Source organism: Bombina bombina, chromosome 6 (genome assembly GCF_027579735.1).
Source record: "Bombina bombina isolate aBomBom1 chromosome 6, aBomBom1.pri, whole genome shotgun sequence".
Classification (NCBI taxonomy): Eukaryota; Metazoa; Chordata; class Amphibia; order Anura; family Bombinatoridae; genus Bombina; species Bombina bombina.
In genome coordinates, this window is record NC_069504.1 from 212,703,109 (window position 1) to 212,730,126 (window position 27,018).

General features: G+C 34.5%; 1 pseudogene; it reads right to left on the minus strand.

The window, feature by feature from the left end:
- LOC128664365 (U3 small nucleolar RNA-associated protein 6 homolog) overlaps positions 1-24,740 on the minus strand; it is a 64,800-nt pseudogene extending 40,060 nt beyond the window's left edge.
- Positions 24,741-27,018: the final 2,278 nt, after the last annotated feature.

Consider the following 27,018-nt stretch of genomic DNA (forward strand, 5'->3'; position numbering starts at 1 on the left):
TTACATATAATTAAACATGTTATATTACAATCTCAAACTGTTTAATATCCCTTTAAAGGGACAGTCTGCATTATAATTTGTATTGTTTTAAAATTTACATAATCCCTTTATTGCCCATTCCCCAGTTTTGCATAACCAACACAGTTATATTAATATACTTTTTACCTCTGTGATTACCTTGTATCTAGGAACCTTCTTCCAGCCCCCTAAATCTTAAATAACTCCCCAGGTGTTAACACAGTGTTATCTATATGACCCATGTGTACTTTCAGTCTCTTGTTGTGAAAAGCAATTTAAAAAACATGTGATAAGAGGCAGCCCTCAAGGGCTTAGAAATTAGCATATAAGCCTACCTAGGTTTAGTTTCAACTAAGAATACCAAGAGAACAAAGCAAATTTGATGATAAAAGTAAATTAGAAAGTTGATTAAAATTACAAGTCATATCTGAATAATGAAAGTTTAATTTTGACTAGACTGTCCCTTTAATGTAGAGTCATTAAGTATCTTAAAACTGTCAAGAAATTATGGCATTTTTTGTGTGTATATCTTTATGATTCAAACTAATTTTAGAAAGCCTCTAAACAACTATACCCAAAATGTAAATTATGGTCAACTAGTAGATATCTGTGTGTTTTTTGTGTGCTGGCCTTAACTTAAAGGGACATTATACACTCATTTTTTCTTTGCATACATGTTTTGTAGATGATCTATTTGTATAGCCCATAAAGTTTTTTTCTTTAAATGTATAGTTTTGCTTATTTTTAAATAACTTTGCTCTGATTTTAAGACTCCTAACCAAGCCCCAAAGTTTTATGAGAATACCGTCAGATACCTCTACTACAGCTTGCTCCTGTTTGTGTAAAGAGCCTTTTCATATGCAAAAGAAGGGGGAGTGTCTTATTTCCCACTTGCAGTGGGCTTTCCAGCTACCTTTTCAACATAGCTAAACTGAGAGTTTTTAAACAGTTTTATACTGGATTTTTATATCAGTATCTGTGCATCTTATTCTTTATAGTAGTATTTATTACATGCAGTTATATGAAAATTAGTGTATATTGTTCCTTTAAAAAGTGTAGATGTATTTTTTCATAGAATACTCTGCTTAAAGGGACACAATTCCCAAATGTTGAACCACTTAAAAGTGATGCAGCATAGGTATAAAAAGCTGACTAAAAATATCACCTGAAAATGTTTGTGTAAAAATGAAGATATTTTACCTCATAATTTCCTCAGCAGCCACATCCCATTATAAAGAGACTTTAAACAGCCAATCAGGACTTGCAATGGAGCATGCATATGAGATATACAGGCATGTCCCTCCTCAGTTTAAGGAGACCTACTAAGAAATATCACAAGATCACAGTAAAGCAAACTGTGAACTCAGCACTGATAAAACTGATTGGCTACTTTTTTCAACATGCAGCTAACAGTAGCTGAAGGATAACTGTTCACCGAGCATTTACTTTTGTGAGCTGAATAAATATTTTGGTAAAATACCTTACTTTTTACATAGAGGTATTCAGGTGATATTTTCTTATGAGCTTCTTACAGTTATGCTGCATCACTTTCAAGTAATTTAACATATGGGTAATAAGTCCCTTTAAACATATTATTATTTCATTAAACAAGATATGAAACTACACCTTCCAATTTGTATTTAAATGGTCAACACCTTATAATTACAAGACATTTCTGTTGTGTTGTTATAGAATAACACCTCAGCCAAGTCCTATTGTTTTTAAAACAAATGAACATCCTTTTTTCTGCAATTATTTTTCAATAGCCAAATTCCACCCACCATTTACCTTATTTGGAGGAGCCAATCTGGGCTTTAGTCCACAGACAACAAGGCTAACCACTGTCATAAAATTAGTATAAAATTCAAAGTTTGCAAATCTAAAAACAAAAGGATCTGTCTTTTCAAGTGCATTGTTTTTTTAAGGTTTTCATATTGAAGTGTCAATTAATTTGTTATCTTTTTTAGTTCACTTTGGCTTTAATACAATTCAAAAGTGTTTTGTTTTTTTAAACAAGGATTCTAGAGTTTATAAACTGAATTTAGAAGAATACTTATCTAGCAGATAAAATAGTAAGGCTTTTTTACATTTGGGGTTGCATAGCTATTACAATTGCAAAATAATTTATTTTGCGTGCGCATTAAGCTGCGTAATCTAAACAGCCAAATTGTGTGCGCGTTCACATATTCCCTATAGAAGTCAATGGAGAAGACAAATAGAAAAAACAAACAAACACAAAAACCTTAATATGTTACGCAAAGCCCTTGACGTATTCTCCTTGAAAGTGTACATAAAAATGCAAATATTTCATGTTTTCGCAACGAAATATAGCAAGATATGTATACATACATATATATATATATATATATATATATATATATATATATATATATATATATATATATACAGTATATAAGGCAAAAACGTATTTCCAGCACTGTTTCTTTAGGATAACATCCTTTATTGAAGTTTCAAAGAATAAAACAACAGCTACTCAGGCATGAGTACCGAAACGTAGCTGTTCTTTATTCTTTGAAACTTCAATAAAGGATGTTATCCTAAAGAAACAGTGCTGGGAATACTTTTTTTTGCCTTGTCTACACCTACACCCTAGGTGCTGCAGGACCACTTTTTGTTCCAGTGGACTTTACAGACACGTGGGATCTAAATTGGCTCTACAGTGCTGTACCTCTGCTATATATATATATATATATATATATGTCTATATATCTCGTGATATATATATGCGAATATCTCTTTGAAAATCCCTCTGAGATATTGTTTAATGTGCATAAGATTGTAATGTGAAATATATAAACATATCTCTATAGATATAAATCCATGTTTCTCTATGTATGTGTATGTATGTCAATGTAAAATCCCTCTGAGATATTGTTTAATGTGCATAAGATTGTAATGTGAAATATATAGCTATATCTCCATAGCTAAACATATCTCTATAGATATAAATCCATGTTTCTCTATGTATGTGTATGTATGTCAATGTAAAATCCCTGCGTCTGCTTTTTTTTCTAACAACCACAATGTCGTATCTTTGAGCCCTTATAACTTTTGTGTGCAATTTTTTTAAAAATAATTTTTAATAGACAGTGTTAATCTGTGTAACTGTAATGTATTTTTGAAGTGTTTTGTGAAACTTTTATGTTGCATTAAACTGTTAACTACAGCTCTTGGAGCACGGAAAGGAATGTTGCGTAAAAGGTGAATGAATGCGTGTGCGCAATCGCAATTTTTCAAGACTTGTAATAGCTGTGCAATGGAAATTGATTGTGAAAAGACCATAACACACGCGGAAAGCTCATAACGCGCGACTAGTTATCTTGCCCTAATTGATTGCTACCTATTATGGAAAAAAAGTTTGATAACCTTCCTGCAGAAGTGAATGAGACATGCATAACAAATACTATAGCTAAACACTATCCCGAGGATTACATTTGAATTAATAGATGAACATATGCGAAGATTGGATAAATATAGGCTTATAGTTTAAGAATTTTGAAGAATTTCTTAGTCAATTGTATCTGTTTAAATGCTGGAACATGAAACTAATATTCCTTAAATATTAATCAAATTAAACTTTTTGTTTGACTAAATAACTGTATAAACAGACATTAAAAACAAAAAAAATATTTTTACAAGTTTAGTCAAGACGTCTCTTAAAATAGGGTTTAAATATGTAAATAAAGTAAAATTTCTCCCCTTATATTTTAATGTTTCAAAAAAATTAAAGTGACTTTATATGCAAACTTTAATCCTTCATGATAGGTGGGTTAGGTACAATTTACAACCACTTTAGACAAGGAAATAAAAACACCACACAATTAATTATTTTCTGAAAAGAATGATTAAAAATTCTTGCTGTCTCTAACTACAATCTTGACAACAATGTTTAGTAAGGCATGCAGCTTTAATACAATAGAGCCACTACCCATTTCAGTAGCTGTCACTGTATGGACACACTTGATGTTTGACTGTTGCTCCTTGTTTACCATTTTTTATTTTATTTACTAGTATATGGCTTGATTAAGAGTGGTGTGCTATTTAGCACTTTCACTCCAGCATAAACGTTGCTAAACTGAAGCTTTTTGCCCGCTTTGTGCGTATTACAAATTGGAAGTAAAAAGTTTGCATGCAAGTAACATCATAAAAGTCAATGGAGAACACAGACTTAGGAGTTATGAATAATATAGATATATAGGCATTGATATCTATTTTACATTAACATTATCACACACACACACACACATACATACACACACACACACACACACACACACACACACACACACACACACACTCACACACACACATACACACAAACACACACACACACTCACACACACACACACACACACACATACACACACACACACACACACACACACACACACACACACACACATACACACACTCACACACACACACACACACACACACACACACACACACACATATATATATATATATATACCTTATAAGCTGGAATCTCAAACTCAGTGCAAAGAGATAAAGGCAAGACAACCCTATTTACAGCGTAAGAATAAGTAGGTAACGTTTAAACCCTAATATCTTGATATGAGGACTAATAATATTTTACAACAGACAATGGGGCTGATTCATCAAGCTCTGTATGGATACGATCGGGTTGATTGACACCCCCTGCTAGCATCCGATTGGCCGCAAATCTGCAGGGGGCGGCATTGCACAAGCATTTCTAGGCTCTGTGCAGTGATAAATGCTGACAGTGTATGCTGTCTGCATTTATCGATGTGCAGCGGACATGATCCGCTACAGTGGATTATGTCCGTTCGCACAATGTAAATTGGTCCCATGCCTGCAATTTGCTGGCACTTGACTGTGTATGGAGGGAAAATGATGCAATTCTGTATATGGCTGTCTGGCTGACTGTCTTTGTATCTCAGTACTGAACAAGTCCTGGGATCCCTCCAAATGTATCTTTATTATGGGTGTACTGTATCTATATGAAGGTGCCCCGTCCCAAGTTCCATTAAAAATCTTGTAGTCTTTTTCCCCACTATCTCTTATTTATCAATATCTTTTTACATGACAAAAAAAATGTGTTTCTTTATATAAAGGGGCATTATTTCTTCCATAGTGATTTAACTGCTTTATACCCACTATTACCCTGCATAAAAATACTTCATTTTTTTCATTCATGATAGGGTATATTTCAGAAACATAATAATGAATAAAATTAATCAGCTCATGTGCAGTTTTTAAACTTTAGGCTTATACTGTACACTGTAATACAGACAGAGCTAGCACAGGCCTGGTTGGGACCATTTTCACTTTATGGAATAGAGCTGCCTATCAAATATCTGTGTTATAAATGTACTCTTACCAGTCTTTCCTCATGTCTTGCTTCTTGCATAACGGGTAGGTAGGGAACAAAGTTGGGGGGCTTTAAATCAGGGCACTGGTGTAGCGGGCCAATGACTCTTGTCTACTTTGATCAGTCCTGAGCCATATGCCCTGTCTGGCTACAATCTATTACTCCCTAGGGTTCACAAATTGCTAGCCAGCATATGCTCCACCCACCAGAAACTCACTGCGTGCGGGTAATTCAAGTGTACCGTGCTACGTTTAAGTGCTACCACCAGATTAAAGAATTAAATAAATAAATAAAAAAAAGTTTAACAAAAACACACCTTACGTTTCAAAATGTAAAAAAAAATAGAAAATAAAGAAATATTCTATCTCCCAATGCAAGGCCAGTCAAATTGCAAGGCCGAATGCATTGCACCTCTAGCATCCTGCCTAGACCCATCCCTGTACCTATAGGAATAGCTATACAGATATATGTATAAATATATATATATATATATATATATATATATATATATATATATATATATATATATATATATATATATATATATAAAAATATATACACACACAATACAATACATACTACATTATCCTTTAATTGTAAATGTTAAATATCTTCAGTAAATATACAGTAAAACACATAAATAAATAATGTACACACACATATATATATATATATATATATATACATACATATACATACACATATTTAGACATGTCTATGTATGATTATATATGTTAAAGGGACATTAAAGTCATAATTAGATATTCATGATTTAGACAAAACATACAATTTTAAACAACTTTCCAATTTACTTTTATTATTTAATTTGCTTCCTTTTCTTGTAATCCTTTGCTGAAAGGTTTATCTAGAAAAGCTCAGGAGCAGCAAAGAACCTAGGTTCTAGCTGCTGATTGGTGGCTGCATATATATACAGATTGTCATTGCTGCTCCTTCAACAAATTATACGAAGAGAATGAAACAAATTTGATAATAGAATACTGGAAAGTTGTTTATAATTGTATGCGCTACCTAAACCCTGAAAGAAAAAAAATTGTGTTTCATGTCCCTTTAAAGCCCTTTGCAGCCCATTTTATTGTCAAACACCCTATACCATATATCTTTCAGCCCTAATAACTTTTTTTTATCCAACTTTATTGATTCCAAAATAAAGACAAGAGTCGCAGCTCCATATACAGTGTACATTCAGGTTGGTTATTTTTCTTGCATAAATTTTAATACGAACAATACGAACAGATAAACAAAAACGCATACATAATATAAACGTACAAAAAGAAATTGTACTACACAAGCAGAATACTGTGAGCAATCAGTTATTTTCAAAGAACGCTTTTGAAGTAGAGGTTTTTCTGAGTGTCTAATTGATAGGGCCGCTAGAGAAGTAGACCAGTTGGACAGACGTGTATTACTGTCTAGAAGTAAGAATATGAATAAGAATACGTTTCATGACATGCCCTTATTTGTAACAAACTACAGCAATCAATTTGATGACATTACAAAAATAGTCAAAAAACATTTTCCTATCCTACAGGGGGCCAGGATCTTTATCCTTTGGTCCAGAAAGGCTGTAAAGGCATCTCGAGAAGAAATAAGACCATTGGAAATATCCTGGCACCCAGTGAGATAAAAAAACAAGAGGGAACAAGGTAGCAGTTGGCTACAATGTAAAGGTCACTACAAATGTGGATATGGCAGTTGTAAGGCATGTATATACACCCAGGTAGGAAAACATTTCCAGTCAGCCGTGACACAAAGGGTCTTTTCCTACAATGAATGTACTAACTGCCGTTCCACATATGTTATTTATTTGATCACGTGTACCACATGCACAAGGGAGGCTAGAGAAAGGGGTAAGGAACATCTTAGGGATGTAAAATCAGACTTCCCAGACTCCCAAAAAATATGCATGCGGGTAGTATAGAACATCTTAAGTGGCAGGTGACTGAACAGGTTAAGATGCCATGGAGAGGAGGGGACAGAGACAAATTGTTACGTACCAGGGAGGCCTTCTGGATATTTAAACTTAAATCCAGGGTACCAGATGGTCTCAATATGCATACTGACCTTATAAATTGTTGGAGGTAAGACTCCTGATATCAATGTTTATTGTATATATTTCTGTAAAGGTAACAAGGTCGTGATGTCCCTATCACATCTTTTATCTTGTAACTATTAAGTTCTTGCCTTTGGTAAGGTATTGTAACACAAATCTGCTTTAAAGAAGTAATATATATATATATATATATATATATATATTACCCATATGTAAGGTATTTTGTTTATCTATGATTGCAAGTTTAGGAATATGAATACTGTTTAAATAGAGAAACTTTGTATGTCTATATACTTCCTATCATAATATGACGTTGTATTGTATCCATTATTCTACTGGTATACGTAATATTATTTATCTCCCATAAGAGGTTGAGTTCATATATAGCTGATTGTATACGAGTGGTGGTGGGTCTACAGTGCCACCAGTAGGAAGACTATAGACTAGTCCTTATTGCAATGCTATCTATATAAGAACTGACATATTGTACTTGCACAATGTATATATATATATATATATATATATATATATATATGTATATATATATATATATTATTCCTGTTAAACTGAGAACTTTTGGTTGGAGCTGTGATTTATTACAGGCTCATAGACTATATATTTTCAAATTATTACTATTGTTCTTCTAGTTAGTAAGTTGGAACGATTTAATTTTGAGCAAAGAGATTTCTAATAGCCCTTCCAAGGGAAGGTCTGATATTACATTGTGTACAGCGTGGGATATACCATATCATATGGCCAGCAATTAATAGCTGAACTGGTTACTAGTTTTAGGACATTGAGCAGGGTGTTTTATCTTTATTGACAGGTACAGCACTGAGCACTGCACAGGGGAACACCATTGTCTTTACATACATAATATCTTAATTAATTGAATGCTCTTCCACTATTATATCCTAATTTTGTTATCCTGACGGATAGACTAGCATATATTAACATTTTATATTCATACTACTGTGATCCTCTTTCTCTAATTCCCACAATATCTCACTTATATAAGATTCAATCTATGTTTAACATGTTGTTAGAGATCAAAAGGAAAAAAAAAAGAAGAAACCCCCGCCCCGCCATGTCTCCTATGTCCCCCTCTCTATCTCTCTGAGAGTCCAGCATCAGGTCTATCTTCTATAATAACTAGGCTCCTGGCCTTCTGATATTCATCCAATGCTGTGGAAGGGTACCTTCCAGAACTAGCTCCTGGAAAACCTCCGATTTCATAAATGTATCAAGAAATTGTAACTGAGCTGGTATTGACCAAGCTAAAATTATTATTTTCCATTTAGAGAAAAAAAACGTTATTTTAGAAAATAAACCCATTTCATGCATCTCTATTGTCATTTGTAAATGTAGTTTATTAATTAGTTCATTGGCACTAGGGGGTACTGGTGCTTTCCAGCCCTATAGTTTTAGATTCCGTACAGCTAATACAGTCATATTAATCAATGTTTGCTCTCCAGAGTTAGGACAATCACTGTCCAAAAATACACATAAGCACTAATAATAGATATCTTATTATCCAAGAATTTATTTAACCAGAAGTTAAGTTTATTCCAAAGTTGCCTGATTTTTGGACACAACCACATATAGTGCATGATATCTGCTAATTCCGCTTTACATTTAACGCATTCACTTTGTTTTTTATTTTTAGTCCATTTATAAATCCTAACTGGAGTAAGTTAATAATTGTTAACTATTTTGAGTTGCTATTCTCTCCAGCTGTCTTTGTTGCAATCTCTGATTGTTTAATACTTTTCATTATGTCTTGTTCTGATATTATCGGAATTTTTTTTCATTAACCTGTCTTTCAGTTTTTTTACATTAATTTGTCCTAAACTTGTCAGAAGTGATTTGTACCAAAATGATATTGATCTAATACCTGCACTATATAGCTTGATACCGCTAGAGATTTACTGCGCTCCCCATTCAAAGTCAAATTTACGCAAAATCTGGAAGAAATAATTCCTAACCTGTAAGTATGCAAAAAAAATCGTAGAAGGAAGATGATATTTAGTTGCCAGAATCTCAAATGATTGAATTGTTTTACTATTTTCCTGTTTAAGTTGTGAGATGTATATAATTCCTTGTAATCGCCATTCTTTAAATACCTTATTGTATAATCCTGGAACAAAATCTTAATTTCCTGTTATAGGAAGGATTGCGATGCCCTGAAGTCGTGTCCCATTAAGGCACAAAACTTCTGCCATGCTAGAATAATATTTAGAAATGTCCTCATATTACTGATTATGCTAGGTTGTCTTGCAGGGGGCCTAATAACTTTTTTAATAATTAATTTTTTTAAATAATTTTTATCAGATAGTTTTTATGTGAGTGTAATTGGATTTTTAAGTGTATTTAAATTGTGTTTAATGCAACATTTTATCTTCCCCTACCCGTTATATGAGCTTTCAAGGTGTGCTAACCCAACAAGCATAGATTGCGATTGCGATCAGGACAATACATTTACTTTAATCTTGTAATAAACTCGCTACTTCTGATTTGACAGTCATTACTATTCAGTTATTTAGCCAATATGATTTACTCACTGTGAAAACCAAGTTAAAAATCCAACTATATCTGTTTCTTCTAGTTTTTCATTTGTTCAACTAGATTTTGAGAATCAAGCAATTTTAATTATTAAAACATCAACTTTGAATGGATTGGAATGGCTTGGAAAAAATTGCCTGAACTTACATATAACATTAAATTTGTAGATTGAAATGGCAGTTATAGTATGCTATGCTAGTATGTTTTTATAAGTGGAGAAACAGATACAACGTAGCTGAAGGCAATTACTCTAAGAATTGGAGAATTCTGATATATACCAAATAATCTAATATAATGTAGGTGGCGGCGGTGTCCGGAGCGGCAGATTAGGGGTTAATAATATAATGTAGGTGTTGGCGATGTCGGGGGCGGCAGATTAGGGGTTAATAAGTGTAAGATTAGGGGTGTTTAGACTCGGGGTTCATGTTAGAGTGTTAGGTGTAGACATAACTTTTATTTCCCCATAGGAATCAATGGGGCTGCGTTCGGAGCTAAACGCTGCTTTTTTACAGGTGTTAGGTTTTTTTTCAGCCGGCTCTCCCCCATTGATTCCTATGGGGAAATCGTGCACAAGCGCTTTTACCAGCTCACCGCTAACGTAAGCAGCTCTGGTATTGAGGTGAGATGTTTAGCAAAATTTTGCTCTACGCTCACTTTTTTGCGGTTAACGCCGGGTTTATAAAAACCCGTAATACCAGTGCTGTCTGTAAGTGAGCGGTGAGCATAAACTTCTCGTTAGCACCGCACCCCTGTTAACGCAAAACTCGAAATCTAGGCGTATATATTTTGCGGAAACAGTTTTTTATGTCTGAGTATTTTACATTAATGAGGAATAGCATTAAAAAAGGGTATATACCTTAGCTTCACCAGGTCACAGTGAGAAATTGACTTTTTCAAGCAGCAAGAGCATAATGACAGGACATTAACAGGCATATTAAATGACAAACTCTTTACTTTAGCATTTAACATTTTGTCCAGAGACAAGACATAGAAAAGGCACTGTGAATTTATTGTCTTAGCATTTTATGTGTATTGTGCGAAATATTGCACTTTCTCATAGAGGTGTGATATTTCGCACGAAACACGTAAAATGCTAACAAAGCCATAAATTCACAGTGTTATTGCTTTAAGTGGCCTCTGGATTTCATTTTAAATGTCAAAATAAAGCATGTCTTTTTAATATGTCTTCAGCATCTGACATAATAGTATATATTTTATCACAGAGGAAGGTAGTCACACCAGGTATAAGGAGACTTACATACTTTTACAAAAATAAGTGCCTTGAAGCTTTATGCTTACAATGGAAATTATTTTTTACTTTTTATGACTGAAATTCATGTGTTCACAATGTGGAAATGGCTTATTTATGTTTAAGACAAGGTATTTCTAGGTGAATGTTAGTGCTTTTATCTGTGAGATTCTAAAGAGGCGAAACTTCGCTATGTATACAAATATATTTTTCTTTCTGGGGTTGTTAAACAGACAATAACATACCTATGGTGTATCCCACTGGTATTATCAGATAACATACAAACATAGCAACATCTGGATTACCCTCTAATCTCCAGTGAAATGTTTTCTGGGCCATATTTTTGTCTGGGATCTGAATGGTTTACTTTGAGAGGGTTTTTTTATGGATTTGTATCTTGAGTGCGAACTATTAGTTTTGCATACAGCAAACTTTTTATAGGCTACAGGCTTAATTAAACACATTTAATATTAAAACTTTTTATGAAAATGACTCTTGAGCATTTGTGCCTCAGGAATTAATGATAAAAAAATAAAATATATGAACCCTTTTTCACTGAACTTTATTTAAAGGTGACCAGACGTCCCAAAGTTTCTGGACAGTCCCTGATTTTGTGCCTTTGTCCCTAATTTCCATGGGACAATTTGAGCCACCTAAATTTCTCTCTACTGTCCTGAATTGTCCCGAACTGAGCTATAATAAGTTTTTAATATAAACAGTTTTTGTGCACAGAGCTGCCCCGCGTATAAGTGACTGTTGAGCGTGTAGTTTCTGAACTGTCTGATAGTGTTTTTTTGGCTGCCTGGAGTTCCTCTACTATTGAAATTTCCCACAAAAAACTTGTGTTCTATGCGTTTTCCCCTCCTTCATTGAGTTATGTAATGAGTTCCACTACATAACATAATAAAAGAGGAAAATGTTGCAGCAGTCTTAGAGTCAAGGGGTTAAAAGAGGTAAAAATATTTTTTTTGAGCCCATGGGTTAAAAAATAGCCATCTTGCATCTGAGGGTTGCACAAAGCTGTTTTGCAGTCTATTATTGTATACTTTATTGCTGGACGATGTTTATGTTTTCTCTTGTGTGAGATTTAAAGTTTTGAAAAGGAAACTACTGAGAGGAAACTTTGACCCATAAGATTATGAGCAAACTGAATATTTAAAAAACAGCTCTTTTTTGCAGTGTTATATGTTTATAATGGATTGTGACATTCTACATAAGAGCAATTCACCAGCACCCCTGCCCCTTCACAAAAAAAATCCATAGAGGACACATTATAATGTATGCTATGCTTTGTGGTGCTGATGCAAATTTTGTAGTCACTGATTATTATTATTATCATTTATTTGTAAAGCGCCGCCAAATTCCGTAGCGCTGGGTACAATGATAGGGGTATACAATGACAAGGATTTGTGATAAAATACAAAACATAACAAAACTAAATAAATCTAGTACAGGAGGAAGAGGGCCCTGCTCCGGAGCTCACAGTCTATAAGTTTAGGGTGCAGAGACATAAGGTTGGGGTAGCTTGTCACATCGGTTGTAGTTGCAGCAGTGAGTCAGTTCATGTATTAGTTTGGTTCAGATGAGGGATGGAGGAGAGGTGGTAAGCCTCTCTAAATAGGTGAGTTTTCAAGGAGCGTCTGAAGCTATATAAGGTTGGAGACAGTCTTATGGAGCGGTGTAGAGAGTTCCAGAGGACAGGAGTAGCACGTGAGAAGTCTTGGAGGTGGGAGTGGGACGTAGCGAAGAGATAACAGGAGTGTAGAGACGTAGGTCAGAAGTTGATCGAAGAGGACGGGATAGGGAATATTTCACGATGAGAGAGGAAATATAGTTGGGAGTTAGACTGTTGAGTGCTTTGTAAGTTAGGGTTAATACTTTAAATTGTATTCTGGAGTGTATGGGGAGCCAGTGTAGAGACTGGCAGAGCGGAGCAGCTGATGTAGATCGGCGACTTAGGTGGATGAGTCTAGCAAAAGCATTCATAATAGATTGGAGGGAGGAAATGCGGTGTTTTGGAAGGCCATTTAGGAGTAGATTGCAATAATCAATGTGTGACAAAATGAGGGAATGAATAAGTATTTTTTTAGTTTTTTGAGTAAGGAAGGGACGAATTCTGGAAATGTTGCATAGGTGTGAACGGCAGGATTTATTAAGCGCTTGTATATGCGGACCTGGGGTGAGGTGTTGAGAATAGAGTCTCCAACCGCCAGAGAAATGTCAGGTGTTGGATGTCTCGAAGAGGGGGGGATAAGAAGCAGCTCAGTTTTGGACAAATTGAGTTGGAGGTAGTGTGAAGACATCCAAGAGAAAATTGCAGAGAGGCAGTCAGAAATCTGGTTGAGTAAAGAGGGAGAGAAGAGATATCGGGAGAGGAAAGATAGATTTGGGTATCATCAGCATACAAGTGATACTGATTATAAATAGTGCTGCAAGAAGCTTCTACAACACTTTGAGTTTGCGTAGCTCTACGTCTTAATTTTAAAATAAAGATAACAGTTTTATTGTAGGTAAATGATTTTTATTTGCTTGTATACATTAAACTATTTTTGACTTTACCACTTTTACCACTTCCTTAACATTTATAAAGTGTCCTGAATTTGAGTCTAAGGTGTCCTGAATTTGAGTCTAAGGTGTCCTGAATTTGAGTCTAAGGTGTCCTGAATTTGAGTCTAAGGTGTCCTGAATTTGAGTCTGGGAATTCTGATCACCTTACTTTATTGCAGAGGCCACAAAGGGCTGAAATCTAGGGTGTAGATATAACAAGCAGCGAATGCTGCAATCTACCCCCATAGTTTCCAGATCACTGGAAACTTAAGTTAAGAAGCAGCAGTCATAAGATGATAATTTGGCCACAAAGTCTCATGTGCCTGCAATTCTTGCTCAGATATGAACCGCCTGGCTGAATTTTACTTTAAAATAGGGCTGGGTCAATGATCTATTGTAGCAACTTGCACTGTAAAAAGCATCTACAAGAATGAAATAATCAAATTTGCTTTGTTCCCATGGTATTCTTTATTGAAGAGATACCTAGGTTGATGTCTGGATCACTACATGGCAGCAAATAGTGCTGCCTTCTAGTACCCATACAAATGGATAACATTTTTCCAAACTGCTGCCATAAAATTCTTCAATTATGTGCACGCTCCTGAGCTTAAGTCCCTGCTTTTCAACAAAAGATACCAGGAGACCAAAGACAATTTGATAATAGAAGTAAATTAAAAAGTTGTTTAAAACTACATGCTCTATCTGAATCATGAAAGAAAAAAAAGTGTTTTATATCCCTTTAAATGTAGCATGTATTTATTAACTACTGTCCCTTTAAGTACGCTGATCATCCAGTAAATTATGTATTCATTTTATACTGTGTATTAGTGTATAGTGTTGTCCCTTTGAGTAGCATGATGCAAGATCTGCTCTTTTAACACTTCTGGAATAATTTAACACTAATGTAAAAGTGTTCTATCACATTACTCATTATTGCTGCTCATATCTATCAAGTTATTATATTAATTCCCCAAAGTACAGCTTAGAAAAAAATGTTTAGTTTTATATTTCAGCACACAGTCTTCTTGGTTATACTGTTAATGTAGCATTCAAGGTGGAAATAGTTTTGCTCCTACGGTATGATTAGGACAAAACCCAGCTGGTCAATAATATTGCTCTCTCTTGCATCTATATTCTATCAGTTACTTTGGACTCATAGTTTTAAAATACATTAATATTAAAACATTCAGCCTTTTTACTCTTATACATGTTCTTGGGAGACTTATTTTTGGATAGACTTTTGGCTCCATGAATAACACATTTTCTTTTGTGTATAACAGTAATAAATATAATCCCCTGTAGTCCTTTTTGAGTGTTTTCCAAAGTATTTTTAGAGCACAACAATGAAATGATGTATAATTAATAACCTGTCACCATGACATTGTGACTGCTAGCAATAAATATAATAATATATGTTTTACGTTATTTATTTTATTTTTTTGTAACTTATAGTGGCCTTGAACTTTAAATGTAATCATAACATTTCAATGTAAAATAAATTCATTATTTTTTATTTTTTTTGTATTTTCCCATATTTTACTTTTACAAATTGTACTTTTTCTATTCCTTTAGAGGCTGAAGTACAAACTGTGAACTTTAAGAGAGAGTAAAAGTCAATATTTGTAAACATTATGGGGCAGATTACAAATTGAGCGGGATTTAGTGCTAATACTGAAGAAAGTAAACTTGTAATGTGCGGGATAGCGCACATATTACAAGTTGAAATCCGAAGCATGTTAACTGTAGGACTTCAGATATTACGAGTTTACGACCCATATATACACATGTATAAACATATATACATATGTATATGTACGTACATACATACATATATTTATATATGCATATGTATATATTTATATATATATTTATATATTATAGCCCTTTCCATTCAAACACTGTGTCATATACCATATACCTTTTAACTCTTATAACTTTTTAAAATAATATTTGTCTATATATCAATGTAACAACTTATTTTAATGTATTTATGTTGTTTTGGTGCAAATTTTTTGTTTTCCCCTAACCCTTTACATGATTTCTTCAGCCGCGCTAATATGAGTGCAAGTTAGTGCTAATGATAGTGCGCCCTTTGTAATCTAGCCCTATATAAGTCGTGGTGCTCTAATATTAGCTTTAACCCCTTAATGACCAGCATCATACCCTGTACGAAGCTGGTCATTATGCCCTTAAGGACCAGCGACGTACCCTATATGTCGCTGCAGTCCTGGGCTTCTCTCTGCCGCAATCTCGCTCAAAATAGCGAGATTGCGCTATTTTTGCATGCCCCACGAGTGGGGCATTGCAGAAATAGATTTGCAGAGTTACCGATGCAGAGAGGGAAGAGAGCTGTTTGAGAGGGGTCAGGGAGGGATCAGGGGGTGGAATGTGTGAGGTGGGAGGTTGATCTCTACACTGAAGCTAAAATTAACCCTACAAACTACCTAATTAACCCCTTCACTGCTGGGCATTATACAAGTGTGGTGCGCAGCGGCATCTAGCTGCCTTCCAATTACCAAAAAGCAATGCCAAAGCCATATATGTCTGCTATTTCTGAGCAAAGGGGATCCCAGAGAAGAATTTACAACCATTTGTGCCATGATCGCACAAGCTGTTTGTAAATAATTTCAGTGAGAAACCTAAAATTGTGAAAAAGTTAATGATTTGTTTTATTTGATCGCATTTGGCGGTAACATGGTGGCATGAAATGTACAAAAATGGGCCTAGATCAATACTTTGGGTTGTCTACTAAAACAAATAATATAGTTTTGATAGGTAAATATATAAAAAAAATGGCTCTATTTCTGTTTATATGTAGTGATGGCAAAAATGCTAAAAATGCTCTGGTCTTTTGGGGAAGATTTTGTCTGAAATGCCCGGCCCTTAAAGGGACATTATACACTCATTTTTTCTTTGCATAAATGTTTTGTAGATGATCTATTTTTATAGCCCATACAGTTGTTATTTTTTAAAAAATGTATAGTTTTGCTTATTTTTAAATAATATTGCTCTGATTTTCAGACTCCTAACCAAGCCCCAAAGTTTTATGTGAATACCATCAGCTACCTTCTCCAGCTTGCTCCTGGTTGTGTAAAGGGTCTTTTCATGTGCAAAAGAAGGGGGAGGGGGGAGTGTCTTATTTACCACTTGCAGTGGGCTTTCCGGCTACCTTTTCAACAGAGTTAAACTGAGAGCTTCTAAGTAAGTTTTTAAACAGTTTTATACTGGATTTTTATATCAATATCTGTGCATCTTATTCTTTACAGTAGTGTTTATTACATGCAGTTATATGAAAATGAGTGTATACTGTCCCTTTAAGGGGTTAAACTTTAAAGCACATTCCTAGTTGCTAGCTTCTACAGAAAAAGCCTAAAGGGATAAGAAACCACAAAAATGATTTTCCTAAATTTGCAAGATTATAAAATCTTGGTGCTGCATCGTTTGTGCGTATATCAGTATCACATTAAGGATATCCACATTGGGAAACTTTATTTCACCAGAAGGCGTCTTCTTTGCGTTTATATTATAAAATAATATTAGACTTTCCAATTACTCACTCTTAGATGTTTGGAATATTTTCACTGCAATTTCTATTTGTAAATCCTTTCTCTGCCAAACAAGCCAAGTCCTATAATGATGGGCTACCTTGGTAGGGCACACATGAACTCGCACTGACCCGTGCATGAGCATTTTAACTTTATTCAGGCCCAGCACAGGCCTATAAGCGTTTTGGCCTATAAGCGTGTCATTGAGGACAACTCTTCGGAGTCTGCGCATGTTGGCTATTATAGTGATGCTATTGTTGGATGAGAGAATTTAGAAAAAAGTGTGCATGAAATACTTCTACCCATTTACTGTGCATGTGACTGGAAGCACGCTTTGCCTTCATGAATATGTTAATTAGATTTTGACTACGGCTACACGATTGGCCTACTTTTCAGGGTGGTCATTCTCACAGAAATATTGATAAAGAACTTTTTTTTTTTTTTTTAATATTTGCAAGTTTTGTTTTCAATTGCAAGTGGATTGTGCTTAATAGTGAAAAGGGATAGCGAACATCTTAAAATGACAGTATTTCTCTGCAGTTGTGCAATAAATTAACATATTAGTGAGTGTGAAAATGATTTGTATGCATTAACACCATATTTACTGGGACTGTTTTTCAATAAACACCTACAACTTGCCTTATTTAGAGGAGCCAATCCAGAATTGCTTCTAGCGAAGACACAGCTAGACATGTTCGTTAGATTAGCAAAATGTCTTGTTTTAAAGTGGTTTCATCACATCTACTGAATACATTTAGGGACAGATATGTGGCAGTGCTAGACTTGTGAACCCTACCATGTGGACTTTGAGTTCATAGAACTAGAATCCCCCATTTTTCAGATTTAAAGGCACATGAAAATCAAAGCTTTTTTGTGTGTGATTTGGATAAAGCATGACATTTTAAACACATAAGAACATACATCTATTATCTAATTTGATTTATTCTTTTGGTATCCTTTGTTGAAGTAACAGCAATGCACTACTGGGAGCTAGCTGAGTACATTTGGTTAGCCAATCACAAGATGTATATTTATTATTATTATTATTATTATTATTATCAGTTATTTGTAGAGCGCCAACAGATTCCACAGTGCTAAAAACATAGGTCTAATATGCAAGTTGACAATTATGGGAGACAAAGGGATAGAGGGCCCTGCCAAGAATTTCACTGTTGTAAATCATCTCTTGTGAAGGTGATCTACAAAACAGCTAGGCACGTAGGCTTAGATGCTAAGGGGTAGGCTTAAATAACCACCAATTAGCATCTAGCTCCCACTAGTACATTGTTGCTTCTAAGCCTACCTAGATATGCATTTTAACAAAGGATACCAAGAGAGCAAAGCAAATTAGATAATAGAACTAAATTGGAAATTTGTTTAAAACTATATGCTCTATCTGAACCATGAAAGAAAAATGTTAGATTTCATGTCCCTTTAAGATACAGGAAAAGGGGAAAAATAAATAACACATGTTGCAAAGCTATTGTACTATGCACAATTAAGCATTTAATACCACAATTGCAAGATGTTTACTGCTGATTTAAGGCTAATGCTAGTGCGCATATAGTGTAATTTAGTTTAGGTATAATGGAAATTAAAATAATACACACTTAATATAGATGCTCAAAATAGAGCGAGTCATATTCATATAAATTATTTTCCTAGTCCTCATAAGTTTGTCAAAACAGAGAAAATGTGGAGAAGAAAGAAAAAGGAAAGAGAAATAGACAGTAGAGGACCAACAGTTTAAGCGGAGCTATTTCAGTCACATTTTACGGTCATTTCTTGGGTTGACGTTGGCTAAGGCTAATTCATGGAATTTATTTCTGCTTCTGAAATGAATAAAGTTGGTGGAATGCCTTAAGCACCAGGCGAGTTCATGTTTTATGGTACAAGCACTAATTCAAAGTTCACTTGGGTAGAAGAACTGGTTTGTGGACAGTTCTAGTCAGCATAAACGCATTAGAAATTCAGGAAAAACTACTTCATTAGTTTTCTGGCCATGACCCATCATTCTACAGACAAATTTAAGCACACATTAAAAAACAGAAAAAGACCAGATGAACTCTTCTTATACACTTTTGAAATGTTTTCTGCATCTACAGCAGTTCCCATAAATCCCTGTATAGTAAAAACAACATCTGTGTTAAGCTTTTAATACCAATGTTACTCATCGTTCTATCTTAATATCTCCAGCTTCAGCCTTAATACTAACACATGCCCTGTTTCTAATAACACAGCCCTAACCATGTAATTCCTAACCCTGACCCTAACCCTAATGACCACATTCCTTAGGTTAAGACAAATAACCACAACCTTATCTATAGCTCCAGTCCTTATCCTTAAACCCAATTGGGGGATAGTGAGTAATAGTCATTATTTTGTTTTTGTTTTTTCCTAAACACCAAATATGCCCATCAGTGTTGAAATTTGTATTATTCTAATGATATTGATGTTTACATTATTCTTACAAAACTGTCTCCACTAAGAAAATACACAAGATTATTTTAAACATATATTCAAAAGTTTTTTTTCTCTATTGCAAAATAGTTCAATGTAAACTACGGAAATATTAACATTGAACAAATGTATGATATATTATATCATTATAGAAGCACTAAGATCTAAAAGTTAGATAAAAAAGTACTGAAGGGGTTCAATATTATATGACCTTTAAAGAGACAGTCTAGTCCAAAATAAACTTTCATGATTCAGATAGGGCATGTCATTTTAAACAATTTTCCAGTTTACTTTTATCCCTCCTGTATGTGTTTGTAAATTTTGTCCTGTATCTTACAAGTCTTGTATTGTTTTATTTAAATGAATTGTATCCATGGACAGCGCTGCGGAATATGTTGGCGCTTAATAAATAAAGTATAATAATAATTTGTTCTCTTGGTATTCTAAGTTGAAATCTAAACCTAGGAGGTTAATATGCTAATTTCTTAGTCCTTGAAGGCTGCCTCTTATCTGAATGCATTTTGACAGTTTCTCACCACTAGAGGATGTTAGTTCATGTGTGTCATATAGATAACATTGTGCTCATGCACATGGAGTTACCTAGGAGTCAGCACTAATTGGCTAAATTGCAAGTCTGTCAAAAGAACTTAAATAAAGGGGCAGTTTGCAGAGGCTCAGATACAAGGTAATCACAGAGATAAAAAGTGTATTAATATAACCGTGTTGGTTATGCAAAACTGGGGAATGGGCAATAAAGGGATTATCTATATTTTAAAACAATAAAAATTCTGGTGTAGACTGTCTCTTTAATAATGGCCATTGTATATAAGTTAAAAATACATATACAGCTATAAGAAATATAGTATTGAAGTATCAAGTCAAATGTGAAGTGTATATTACAGAAATAAATGCATGCTATACTTTAATGTGACATATTTATGCACATTGATGAATATAAACCATAATTAAGCAACAGGTTATCTAACTAGTACAAATGACAAGCTTATTTTGATCTACTTTGGTCACTTTTATTTGTCATTATAAAAACTCTCAAAACAATAATTGTTTAACTGATTTTAAAAATTTGGGTTTGATAGTCCTAATGGTCAATTCTTTCAGAAGTCAGCTCCAAGGAAATATTTTCCATATACATGCATTTGGTTGTAGCAAATCTGAACTTATATTGTACAAATACCACATGAAAAGAGCTTGTGCTAAAATAAAATGCACTTGAATCCAATTAAAACAGAGGGGTTCATGTATCTACCCAGTATTTTCTCATCACTGCTAGGCATGCATGGAATTGTAATCCACAGCATTTTATTTTATGTAATGTAGTAGATGGGGCAGAAAAGTTAGGGGCTAATACTGCTCATTAATGTGTTACAGTATTTTCCCATAGACTTCAATGGAGCTTGCAAACAGCAAACGAAAACAACTAACACCAATACTAGTGCGCTAACCTGACAGGAGTTATCAATAGTTCACATTCCAATATTCTTCACATACAGAACAATGTACTTTTCATTGTAAATACAAATTGCGATAAATATATATGTATATATACCTATACCTGTATATGTATTCCTATAAATATATATATAGGTATAGATCTCCTTTTTACATGAACATTTTCATATATAGTTATATGTATTTACAATAAAATTACATCATCTTGTAAGTGAAGAACATTGGAATGTGAACTATGTACAGTACATATACAGTAAAACACATAAATACTGATACATATGTACACACATTATATATATATATACACACATACATACACATATTTAGATGTGTATTTATACATACATATATATATATATATATATATATATATATGTCAAAAGTACTTTGCAGACCTTTGTCAAACACCATATACCATTTATCTTTGAGCCCTTATAACTTTTAAAATATTTATTTAAAATATTTTTTTACATGAATGTAACTGTACTTTTACATGTATTTATGTTGTGTTTAATACAACTTTGTTTTCTTCCCCTAGCCTTTACACAATCTCTAAAGTCGAGCTAACCTGACGTGCGTAAATCTTGATTGCGCTCAAGGAACTAATTTATTTTCAGCTTGTAATACACACAGTATTTCTGTTGCATGCAAAAAGCAGAAATAAACCTGATATCGCTCATGTGCAACAGTTAGTGCTCCACTCTAGCACTATATGTCTAGTAAGGGTAATGCTGCAGTTTTATGTCTAACCTGGTAAATCTCTAACAGGAAGAATGTAATTGTTGCTTTTATGTGATCAACAAAATGGTTTTAGTATTGATTTTATATGGCTGACAGAATGCTACTGATACTAATAATAAGTATAATGATAAACCATAACCTCCCAAATAAGCTCCGTTAGATATTCCATGTAACCCCAAATTAATGTTTTTTAACTTTAGGGAAAAATGCAAGGAGATGATGTTTTGGTGATCTGGGTAGTCCAAGGACCAAAAAGTAGGGATTACATGAGCAGGGTAGGTCCGAATCATCCAAAGGTTGGTGTCTGTAATCTGGAGAAGGATTTGGGTTGGTATTGAACATTCTTGGAAGGCTTTGGGTAATATTAGTTTCACCAACAAAAAAACAGGATCTAAATAGGAGTGAATTTTGAGATAGAGTGACCAAGCTCCCAATTCAGAGAGCCAATTATAGTATGATCGAGCTGTAGTGGTAGATATTTATTTTATATTTTATTGTATTCTTCTATCTCTGTATTATCAGTGATAACCAATATTTCTGTTCTTGTTCATTTCATATTTTGTCTTTAAAAATATCCTTAAATCCCTTAAAGATAAACCCAGCTGCTTTTGTTCAACAATGATCCTTGTTAATCTCACATTTTTGTGAATAATGTCCTGGATTCTAAATGGCAGAAGCCTGAATTCAATGTTTTCATTTCTGAGCTTAAACTGAACACAAGTGTTCCACAAAGAAGAAACTAAATGATCCCAGTTATACACTGTACTCAAATGCTCTCAATTCTCTGATTAACGTGACCTCCAAATGAACACCATTAACTCACAGCTGATATATTTGAAAACATGGTAGGCAACTTGTGTCAGTTTTTTGGTGTAATTGATAGCATGGATAGAATATACTGCATATATGTTTATCTATCTATCTATCTATCTATCTATCTATCTATCTATCTATCATCTTTCTTTCTATCTATCTATTATCTATCATCTATCTATCTATATACTGCATCTACCTATCTATCTATTATATATACTGTATATATATATATATATATATATATATATATATATATAAAAAATCTAAAAACAGCAACAAACCAGGATTTGCATCAAATAAAGAAGAAGTCAAATTTATTGACGTTTCGGGGATATATTTCCCCTTCTTCATAACATAAACAAACACACAAGTGCAGTGCTTAAATAGGCAAACAATTATTACAATACCTCCCACTTCCTGTTGCAAAAAACCCACCAAATATTACATCATATCCGGTTTTAGTATACCATAGAATAATTTTGAACCGAAGTGTACATTCCCCACTTCCGGTCTTATCAAGATCAGCTCGTATAACTTACATTCTCAATAAGTGTGGTATACGTTATTAATAAAACATGTGACTCATTGTGTATAAACAAACAACCCTGTATGTATAGCTAAGTATACAAAAAATTAACATTCAAAATGGCATCTACAAACATAGAAAAATATAGTGTATAGAGGATATTGCATCATGTCCGGTTTTATAATGTTGGAGCTCTGACCTCTATTATCACAAAAAGACACTCCAATATAAATGTATTTAATCCTCAAAAGAGGCAATCAACTAGTGTATCAAACCTATCTTCTTCCAAGTGCGAATCTCTTATTCGTGATCCTTACAAATCTATATAAATTCCAATGTCACCACCCATGTTGAAAAAACAAGGCTTCTGCTGGACATCGTGTCACTTCCGGGACTCAACCGAAACCGGAAATGTAAGCAATCACGCGGTGTGCGGCAAAGAACCCCCGCTCTCACAACAAGAGAGAACTTGTAAATACTCCTGGAATTTCATATTGTGGCAGGTATTTGGAGCATTTTCCAACCACAATGTGGTATATTGATACCGGAAATGAGTACATTGGCATATGGCAAAAACAAAGGTGAAAACAACCATTAAAACAAGTGAGTTATATCGATTCCATCACATAAGCTGAAAAAAAAGTGATCAAAATATAAGCGTAGACATAAAAAGAATACTCAGCAAAGAAAATGAACAATAAGTGGACAGATATTTGTATACTTCTATGGGATTGCATACGTTCATGACCACAACATCTGTAATAAGCAGACTATAACATGCAAAGATAGGGTGAGGCAAACCGGGCTAGTTTACGAAGTTACATCACATCCTGGCCTAAGGATACAGAGGAAGACAAATGCAAGTAGTATGTAACCCCAAATAGGTCTAGGGGGCCATCATGTGAAACAATGGATCAGCCTCATCCACTAGCGCACACAACCTGGCACAAGAAAGAGTCCTGGGCATACCTACGGTCAAAAGACAGCAAGATCCCAAGGCCTGTCCCCATCCACAACCATGCTACTATCCAGATATGTAGATCTACCACATATAGGGACCCCATAGTTTGAGCACCCAAATCAGGCATTGAGTTTAGTCCCTTCGGATGAATAGTGTCCAATCTAAACATCCATTCTACTTCTCTTCTTAATAGCGCTTTGTTCCTATCCCCACCACTTGTAGGTTTCGGAATGTGATCAATCAGGATAACTCTCACTGTGGAGATTGGGTGTTTAGCCTCCATCCAATGGCGTGCTACCGGTTGCTCCACCTCCCCTTTCTTGATAGCTTGCCTCATTGCCATCAGATGGTTCGGCATCCGTTCACGGATGGTACCCTGGGTTTTTCCAACATAGTGCATTCCGCACAGTGCATATTATCATATAGACCACATGTGTGATGGTGCATGTTATAGAATGATTGATGATGTATTTTCGATTAGTGTGGGGATGATTACATTTCTTTGTGGCAATCAGTCCATTACACGTTGTACAATTAGGGCCTCTATAGCATCCTTTGTATGTCCCCCGCTGTTCATCTCTAGTATAGGACCTACCAGGTAGTTGACTCGTATTGGAACTGTGTTTATATATATATATATATATATATATATCCATTATGCAGAAAATGACTAGCGAAAATCTATTACAGCAGTACCAGAAGATAATAAAATGTATGCATATATATATATCATATTTACATAAAGAATGAGCATTCCTCTTCAATGTCAAAGTAGTACTTTAGAAGATTTTTCTGACCTTTTTTAAAGTGATGGTAAAGTTTCATATACTCATATCAGAAATGGAAACAATATTTTAGATGTACTTTAATCAATTAATTCTAATGAAGATATGCTATAACTTACTTTTTAATATAGCAATGAAATTCTAATACCCCACGATTCGGCCGCCCATTTCAAAAGTAATTTTTTTTTATGAGCTAACAGTTTGAACTGTTCTCTAATCAGTGCTCAAGCCACACAAAAAAAATGTGTGAGTGCCGTATGGCTAGAGCTATATGAAAAGTTATAGTGTATCTTCATTAGAATGGATGAATTAAAGTCAATTTAAAATATTACTTCAACCTTCTTACCCTATAACCCTTACATGACATGTTTTTTTTTTTTTTAAATCTTTGCAAATCAGAACAACAATCAGTCGCCTAGATTTAGAGTTTTGCGTTAGCCGTCCAAAACAGTGTTAAGGGGTCCTAACGCTGGTTTTGGCCGCCCGCTGGTATTTAGAGTCAGTCAGGAAAGGGTCTAACGCTCACTTTCCAGCCGCGACTTTTCCATACCGCAGATCCCCTTACGTCAATTGCGTATCCTATCTTTTCAATGGGATCTTTCTAACGCTGGTATTTAGAGTCTTGGCTGAAGTGAGCATTAGAACTCTAACGACAAGACTCCAGCCGCAGAAAAAAGTCAGGAGTTAAGAGCTTTATGGGCTAACGCCGGTTCATAAAGCTCTAAAGTACACTAACATCCATAAACTACCTATGTACCCCTAAACCAAGGTCCCCCCACATCGCCGCCACTCTAATAACATTTTTTAACCCCTAATCTGCCGACCGCACACCGCTGCAACCTACATTATCCCTATGTACCCCTAATCTGCTGCCCCTAACATCGCCGACACTTACATAATATTTATTAACCCCTAATCTGCCCCCTCCAACGTCGCCGCTACCTAACTACACTTATAACCCCTAATCTGCCGACCGGACCTCGCCGCTACTCTAATAAATGTATTAACCCCTAAAGCTAAGTCTAAGCCTAACACTAACACCCCCCTAAGTTAAATATAATTTAAATCTAACAAAATAAAATAAATCTTATTAAATAAATTAATCCTATTTAAAGCTAAATACTTACCTGTAAAATAAACCCTAAAATAGCGACAATGTAACGAATAATTATATTGTAGCTATTTTAGCATTTATATTTATTTTACAGGCAACTTTGTATTTATTTTAACTAGGTACAATAGCTATTAAATAGTTAATAACTATTTAATAGCTACCTAGTTAAAATAAGTACAAAATTACCTGTAAAATAAATCCTAACCTAAGTTACAATTAAACCTAACACTACACTATCAATAAATTAATTAAATAAACTATCTACAATTATCTGCAATTAAATCAACTAAACTAAATTACAAAAAAAACAAACACTAAATTACAAAAAATAAAAAAAATTACAAGAATTTTAAACTAATTACACCTACTCTAAGCCCCCTAAAAAAATAACAAAGCCCCCCAAAATAAAAAAATGCCCTACCCTATTCTAAAATAAAAAGTTAACAGCTCTTTTACCTTACCAGCCCTTAAAAGGGCCTTTTGTGAGGCATGCCCCAAAGAAAACAGCTCTTTTGCATTTAAAAAAAACATACAATACCTCCCCCCCAACATTACAACCCACCACTCACATACCCCTAATCTAACCCAAACCCCCCTTAAAAAACCTAACACTAAGCCCCTGAAGATCTCCCTACCTTATCTTCACCACGCCGGGTATCACGATCCGTCCAGAAGAGGGTCCGAAGTCTTCATCCTATCCGGCAAGAAGAGGTCCAGAAGAGGGTCCGAAGTCTTCATCCTATCTGGCAAGAAGAGGACATCCGGACCGGTAGACATGT